The following is a 7751-nucleotide window of genomic DNA, read 5'->3' on the forward strand; positions in this document are numbered from 1 at the left end:
CTGGCAGGGGGGTTGGACTAAATGATCTTTCAAGGTCCCTTCCAACCCTTAAGATTCTGTGATTACCCTTTTATATTTTTGTAGCTTTTAGGAAGTTAACAAAATCTTATTTGCATTTTAGAAAACTCAGTGTCAGATTCAGTGCCTTGGCTAGCTGTTTGCAAAGAGAATTTGCAAGAGTGAATTTCTGTGATTTTGATGCTCATGGTTTGCATACTTTGGAAGACTTGCTATATTTCTGGAGGCATTTGTATGTATTATGAACTATCAAAGCATTTTTCTCAGGTGACAGATACAAAAGTTGCTTTAGTAAGAGCCTCAAAATAGAAAACATGTTACTTAAGATCTTAATATGTACATAATTATATATTATTATGTAAATATGTATATAATGTAAAAGCCCTGTAAAACCAGCAGAAATCTTTAATTTAAAAGAGTAATTTACTTTGAGAATTTACTTTCTTGTGGAAATTGATGAACTTTACTGAGAATAGTTTAAAAGCAATTTCTAACATACGACAATTTCAGTGCTTTTGAAAAAGCAGAATTTGATTTAAATAAAAAAAATATTCTTCCCTTGCACTGAATTTGATCAAAAGTTTTTTAAAAATGGCCTTCAATTCAGCTGAACTATTTACAAGCAGCTATTTGCAAAGGAAATGTAAAAACCAAACAACAAATAGCCCACTAAACCAATAAAACTTTTCATGTAATGGGAACATGTGATGGAGCGTTGTTGTCAAAATAGATCATGACCCAGATTTCATAGTGTGTTCTCTCCCCAAAATGTCCTGATCTAAAGCTTCCAATACACACCTCTCCAAACTTTAAAATTTAGAGACAAATACAGATGGATACCTAGAAAACTGCACAAAACCTTACCAAGATGAAGTTGTAGTTAATTCTTGGAAAACTATAAATGATCTAGTGAAATAGGCAGATAAATGTTATTTCAATATAAAATAGTAAATGCCCTTTTTTTAACAGTTTTCATGAAGTTTCCAAAGACTAGGCAATGTTTTCTAAAGATCTGAATTTCTATGAGTTTTGTTACAAACTTTTAATAAAAAGAGTTTCTGGGAAAATACTGCAAAAATAAATCTATCTGCCTCCTACATTTTAGTAAAATACACATTGAAACTTTACTTCAGTCCAAAAACAAGAATACATTTATCCAGCTCCAAAAGCATTTCTGGATCTTTTAGTTATCGCTTTTTGAGAGGAACTTGTATCTTGAAGGATAAAGTGGTCTGTGGATTACCCTTACAGAAAATTACTAAAATTTAAAGACAGAAGATGACCTATTTAAGTATGAAAAAATTGAGAGTCTGAGCAATCTTCATTTAATGTCACATGGGGATTGTTCTTAACAGAAAATAAGAATTCGTTATATATTGAGTGATGTGTCAGAAGTGATTAAACTAGTAATGATGGAAAGCTGAACTGAAGAAACAGATTACTGTAATTATGCACTAAATATTTGAAGAATTAATTTGATGTCATTGACTTCATTCAATGACATTTAGCTCTCTTACCCTGTACAGCGAAGTACAGGCTTGCCTGGTAATGAATGCTGTGTTAACAACCAAATTCTGCTCCATTCTGTGCTGCCGGATGCCGCTGCCTGATCTTCTTCAGGCTGAGATGGGCAGGCATTCAGAGAGAGTACCTGGCAGTTGAGCAGCAGTGCCAAGGGCAGTAGCTACCTGCCTGTCTCAGTTTCTGTCTGTGCCTCCTGGGAGACACTTTATCCAGAAAATTCAGTGTTTGTCAGTTATTAGGATGCCCTTGCAGTACCATCTTCTCCATGAATGCTACAAAGCTGGAATAAGGATAGGCAATATTTCTCTTTTCAACTATTTAATTCTATGTGACTGAGTCTGTTTTAATCCATAGGCTTCATCAGCAGAGAGCATATCTGAAAGCTACCCTAATGAAAGACCACGTTTTCCATCCTCCTTCAACTCTGATATTCAAAATTACTATATATTTTAAAATGAGTATATAGTAATTACTCCTGTTACTATAACTTACTGTGGCAGCTCAAGCTGTGCTGGTGTGTGTAGTGAATCAAAACAGCATGACTGTTGTGTGCAGTGAAGCCTAGAAAATGGCTTGCAAGGTAGGAGAGAAATTGAGGGCAAGAACAGTTAGATAAAAGTGTGTTATTTTCTTATACATTCATTATAGCATAATTTTTTCCTACTTCATTATCTGTTTTCAGCAGAAAAAAACAGTTATTTTGTATGTATTGTTTCACATATTTATTTTCTATATTTATTTTATGCTGTATACAATGATGTGTATATGATATTTAATGTATCACGTATCTCAACACACAGTAAATTATGTTGCTATTTTTGTTCATGCTTGCTTTCTGTGTTCTCCACACTCATTCTGATAATATCCTATTGTCAGTTCCCAACTTTGGGACATTTAATTTTCTGGGTGATATTTTCATCATGGCGTCTTGTTAAAGTTGTAACAATATATGACTTTTTGAATTGAACTTAGATAGTTTTCGGTACAACGATTGATATTTGAAGACTTTTGTACCTAAATGTTTTATTTGGTTAAACAGCAATTTGGAAAAACAGAAAAGAAAAAAAAAATTACAAGACAACAATGAATGAACAGAGACAAAGAGAGAAGAGGATTTTTGTACATTTCTGACAGTGAGACAGAAAGAAACAACCAAATGATACCAGAGACTAGAAACCTGGCTTTTGAGAACAAAAAGCAAGCGAGTGGTAGAGAAACGGAAAAGAAAATAAATTTCCACTAAACAACTTCTGTTTTGCATTCTGGTTTCATTACATGGACTTGGAGCTCCCAAGTCTGTGGAAGTGATTGCTAATCCATGGCATGGATGGCCATTGCAGAGAGAAAAGAACAGGATCTATTTGGTCTACATCCAACTCAAGATTTCTAAACCAAAGAATATCTACCCTTGTACTCTTAGCAGGTTTTTTTTTGTTTTCTCCTTAGTCCATATTTTGTACTTTCATCTTGGCCAGCTCTCTCCTTTCCTTTCAGGTTGTCCAAAGCCTATCAACTTACAGCTGCTTTAGTCTGCAGTGCCCACTCCATGTTTCAAGAGTCTTTGTGCAATCAGTTATTATCAGAAGATCTTTATACCAAGTTTCATACCTCCTTCGATCTCTCTGAATGCTTTACTGTAAAAATTCACAATCAATTGCTCTTTTTTTGGTATTTAACTTGATGTGCCTTTGGCTGCCCTGAATTAAGACATTTAGGTTCTATGTGTGTTAAAGTGCTATGTCCTGTTACAGTATAATGCAAATAACAACACCATGCACTTGTCTTTACACAATCATGAGCTTCCAAGAAAAAGATGATAAAGCTGTCTAATGATGGCACAATTAAATAATTATTGTCTCCTTGCTTTAAGTAAAACATTGCCACCTAGCAACATGGTAGCCTCTCAGGCTTCTGGACAAAAACAGTAAAGAACTGCTCAAGAAGCAACTCTTAAAAACTCTTTCAAATGGTTTGGAAAATTTTGTCTTTGTCCTTTTGCCACTTAGCATTCTATCCCACCTGGCATTTTGCAGAACAGATGAAAATTGTGAGCTACTCAGTCTTGGAAGCAGACTTCAAAAGGCTAGATATTTAAACTTCTTATAACAAAAAACAAAGACAAAAGGTTTAGTTGTTCTTTTAACACGTACTGTGCGGTAGGGGATAATGTAGAAGAATACCAGTTGAGCAGGATACCTTCTCTGCTGCCCATACACTGGCAAGGTAGAGTGCACAGAGTACACAAGCCTTTTTTTTTTGGTCCGTAAGGCCTGTAAGAAAGCTAACGCTGGCTATGGTGTGAGGCTGACAAATGCTTGTAGCATTATATTGAATAAAAAATTACAATTGGTATACATTAAACAGACAAATGGAATCCAAAAAAGTGTATGGCCTAGAGAGATACAGGAAGAAAACAGTGAGAATTAGTTCAACAAATTCAGCAAAAGGACAACTGGTGAAGAAAACATGATTTGCCAAAGTGACAGAATTAGGTCTCTTTTGGGACTTTTCTCTATAGCAGAAACATATGGTATATCACCAAATCATTTCAACTTTTTTAAGATCTAAAACAATAATGGAAACTATCTTGGACTGAAAAAAACAAGTAATGTTTATAGCCACAAAATACAGGACATTTTACATGAGAAATAGAGTCAAGGAGAAAACACTACAGGTAAAAAATTCAGGTCTCATTTTTCAGTGCTTGAATGAGACAAAATTTTCTAAATAGCTTTCATAGTGTTGTGAGAATATTGACAGAAATGCTATGCAGGCATGAGTGAACAAGACTGAACAATTTGTAGCAAATGGTGGCTTATTCCAAGACCTTAGTACCCTAAAATGTATGTTTTTAGAAGCATGTCATATACATTACATGCCTAAGAATATTTAAATAGTACTTTAACTATGTGGATAGTTACTAGGAAGCAAAAAAGGTCTCATTGCTAAGCATGCAAGAAATGAAGAAAAGCTATTAAAAATGCATTGTGTTAGTACTTTGTCAAACACTCATACTGTAAATCAGCCTCTCTTCTAGTGTCCTGAATAAGTACTGGGGAGGGTCAACTGTGGCAAACCATAATGCTCTAACACGTTTATTTTCTGTCTTCCGATCTTTCTACATGTATGAGACTAGTGTATGAGACTACCTGGAAGCCTGTCACCGAAAAAGGCTAAGGAATACTTTTTAGAGACAGGAATACTGCTTTTATATTGTTTGCAAAATGAGAGTGTACTAGGTACTTCATTCACCTAATACGGTGGGGTTCAGGCTGAAGGGGTCAAAGCTTGCCCATATAGCTTTTTTTTTCCCCTGGAAATCAAATCTTGAATGACCACATCTCATTACATTTTTTAGCAACTGATCAATGATCCAAAACTTTGTTAATGTCAAAGCACACAGTGGCTATAAAACAGGATTTCTTCAGTTTATAGGCTGTGAAAACCCCACAAATGAACAACTGGGATACAAAGACATCAGCTGTAGATTCATCATGACACATATTACAGCTGCCTGCTGCTAAGGCCTGCATCTAGAACCCACACAAAGATTCGTGGAGATACAACACCTCTGATACTTCCTCAGCCCCCAGACCTTTTGGCAGATCTGTGTCATATGTTCCAAAATCAGATTTTTAAAAAAAGATGTAAAAAAAAATCTTAAACTTTAGAGGAGAAAATATAATGGAAAGCAAAAACAATGAATCAAATGCTGAGGAAAGGTACACTCAGCATTATTTTTTAAAGAACAGGGACCAACTGGGAGCAGGTTGTCTGCAGTATTATGAATTTCTGGTTTTCCTACCTTAAAACTGATAGAATTCAAAGTTGCTACTTCTGAAATATCATATCAAGCATGTTAGATTAATTTTCAAAGCCAAACCGGGATGTGCCAAAAAGTTCCATCCTGAAGTAGTTTTAGTTGTGGTTATTATCTTACACCTTTGATTTGTAGATAAAAGATGGTGTGTCACCTTATACTAGAGAAAAGCATTGACTGACCGTCCAGAGAAATAAAATCTGTAAATGAATTTTTAAAAAATTACAGAAGTGATTGTGACACATTAATCAAGACAAAATTTCAAATGCACATGGACTAGCAGTGTAGTTCCCTATCCATTACCCCCAACCTGATAAAAAGTGACTTAACTAAGTAGCACAAACAGCAAATCTTTTCAAGTAAAGAATCTTGATAATATTTAAATTTTCTTTTGTTTTAGTCTGAGGCATCCAGAGCTATGACAAGTACCAGCAATAGTTTTGTCACACTGTCAAAAAAGGAAACCTGCAGTTGCTTGCCACTTAGCTTCTATGTTCAATTCACAAAATGTCAGGGTGAAACAACTTGTATGGAGGGTTACTGACCTCAGACTTACTGAAATAATTCCTGTTCTGGCACACTTGATTATAGCACTCAGGCTAGTTCAGTTGCCCTGCTGTCAGTTAAAGACTCTGTAATATTACACCTACGTGAACGTACAATGTTCTCACCATGTTCTGGGGGCCTTAACCTCTTTAACTTCCCTGGACTTTGTTCAGATGTAGAGTTTAAATCCTGCTCCCAACAAGCAGACTAGAAGCTTAACTTTTAAAATAATTGAATGTTTCTTAGTCATCAATACTAATACTACACTAATTTTCTTAAGTAGCTGGCGTCCCCATCTGTGAATGAACTGCAAATTCTAGGACTAGTGCATGGTCCTACATTTGAGACATCCTGCCTTATGCGACACACCTTGTAATGCTCTGGTTTCAGTTGAAGTCCTATCTGTATAAAATGACCTAGTAAACTATGAGAAACTAGCTGTCAAAGAGGAACATTTCATCTCAAGACGGCTCATACCAGCCGACTGCAGCTACTGCTGCAGATCAAAATGTTTCGGTACCTGTGCAGCCCCTGAAGCCTATGCTTGCTGCACAGTACATATGAAAGCCCGCTGCAGGACAGTCTGTGTTTGCTTTCTTCCAGCGCTGTGTGTAAAGGGTTTTTGTTTTTTTAAAGAAGAGGCAAACAGTAGTTCATGTTTAGCTGTGAAATATCTACTTAAAACCTCTGCTGGTTCTAGACCCCTCCTCTCGACCTCTGGTCTACAAACACACACCATGTCCAAGGAAGGGAAAGGAATTATTAAACTTTTTCTACTCGCAGCAAGAGCAGGTAGACGGCAGTAACGACAGAGCACAACGGCTACCCCGGCCTTGCCAGTCGGCCTCGGGCGGCACCCAGGCACCCCGCTCAGCCGCCAGCCGCTGAGGGTGCCGGCAAGCGACAGCCGCTCCCGGCCCGCTGGGGACCGGCCCGTGGGCACGGGGCGAGCGCCGGCCCGAGAGCGAGCGTATGCCCCGCCCCCGCGCGCAGGGCGGCAGTGACGGCGGCGGGCGGCAGGCGCGAGGCAGCCCGTGCGCGCGGCCATTTTGAATACATAAAGGCGGACACAGGGGGGCGGCAGCCAATCGGGGCGGCTGCCTTGCGCGCCGCGTGGCGGCGGGCGGGCGGCGACGGTTGGGATCGCAGCGCCGCGCGGAGGCTGCGGCTCCCGGCCGCGGAACGGTGCGTCGCAGCGCGCCGGCCCGGGAGAAGGTGTGAGGTTTTTTTCGCTGAGGCCAGCGGCAGGCGTCAGCAGCTGCTCGCGGGCTGGAGGCCGGAGCCGCGCGGTCGTGCCCGGAGTGGGCAGGGGGCTGAGTGCCCAGCGCAGGGTTGGCGGCGGCCGGCGGGGCCACTTCTGGGGAAGTGGGGCCGTCCCTGCGGGGGACAGGGGGAGCGTGTGCGCGTACGGGGCGGGGGGAGCGAGTGTCGCTGCTCCCGCCCCGCTCCTGGCCGAGGCATGCTGGTCTAGTGGTGTCTTTTGTTGGGTGAGCAGAGCACTGCGGTGGTTCATTGAGGGCGTGAAAGGTACCAAACTATTTAACTCCAATTATAACCAGATTTATTTGCGTGTGTTAGTTGGATGTTGTATTCTGTGCTTAAATGCGGCGGTCCAGGAGGTCAAATAAAATGTGTTAAGCCCCAGCAGGTCGCGAAGCCGTGCTTCATAACCTGTGCAGGCACAGAGTGAGCCTTTAACTAAGCTACCCGAGCGACTAGTGCAGCTCCGGGTGTGGGCACAGTCACAGTTTCTGTGGTCTCTCACTTGTAAGGAATTTCTGTAGTCTCCTTTAAATCTACCCAGCTATTGTTTTGAATCGATGTAAGCTTACAGCTTCCTAAA

Source organism: Colius striatus, chromosome Z (genome assembly GCF_028858725.1).
Source record: "Colius striatus isolate bColStr4 chromosome Z, bColStr4.1.hap1, whole genome shotgun sequence".
Taxonomy (NCBI): domain Eukaryota; kingdom Metazoa; phylum Chordata; class Aves; order Coliiformes; family Coliidae; genus Colius; species Colius striatus.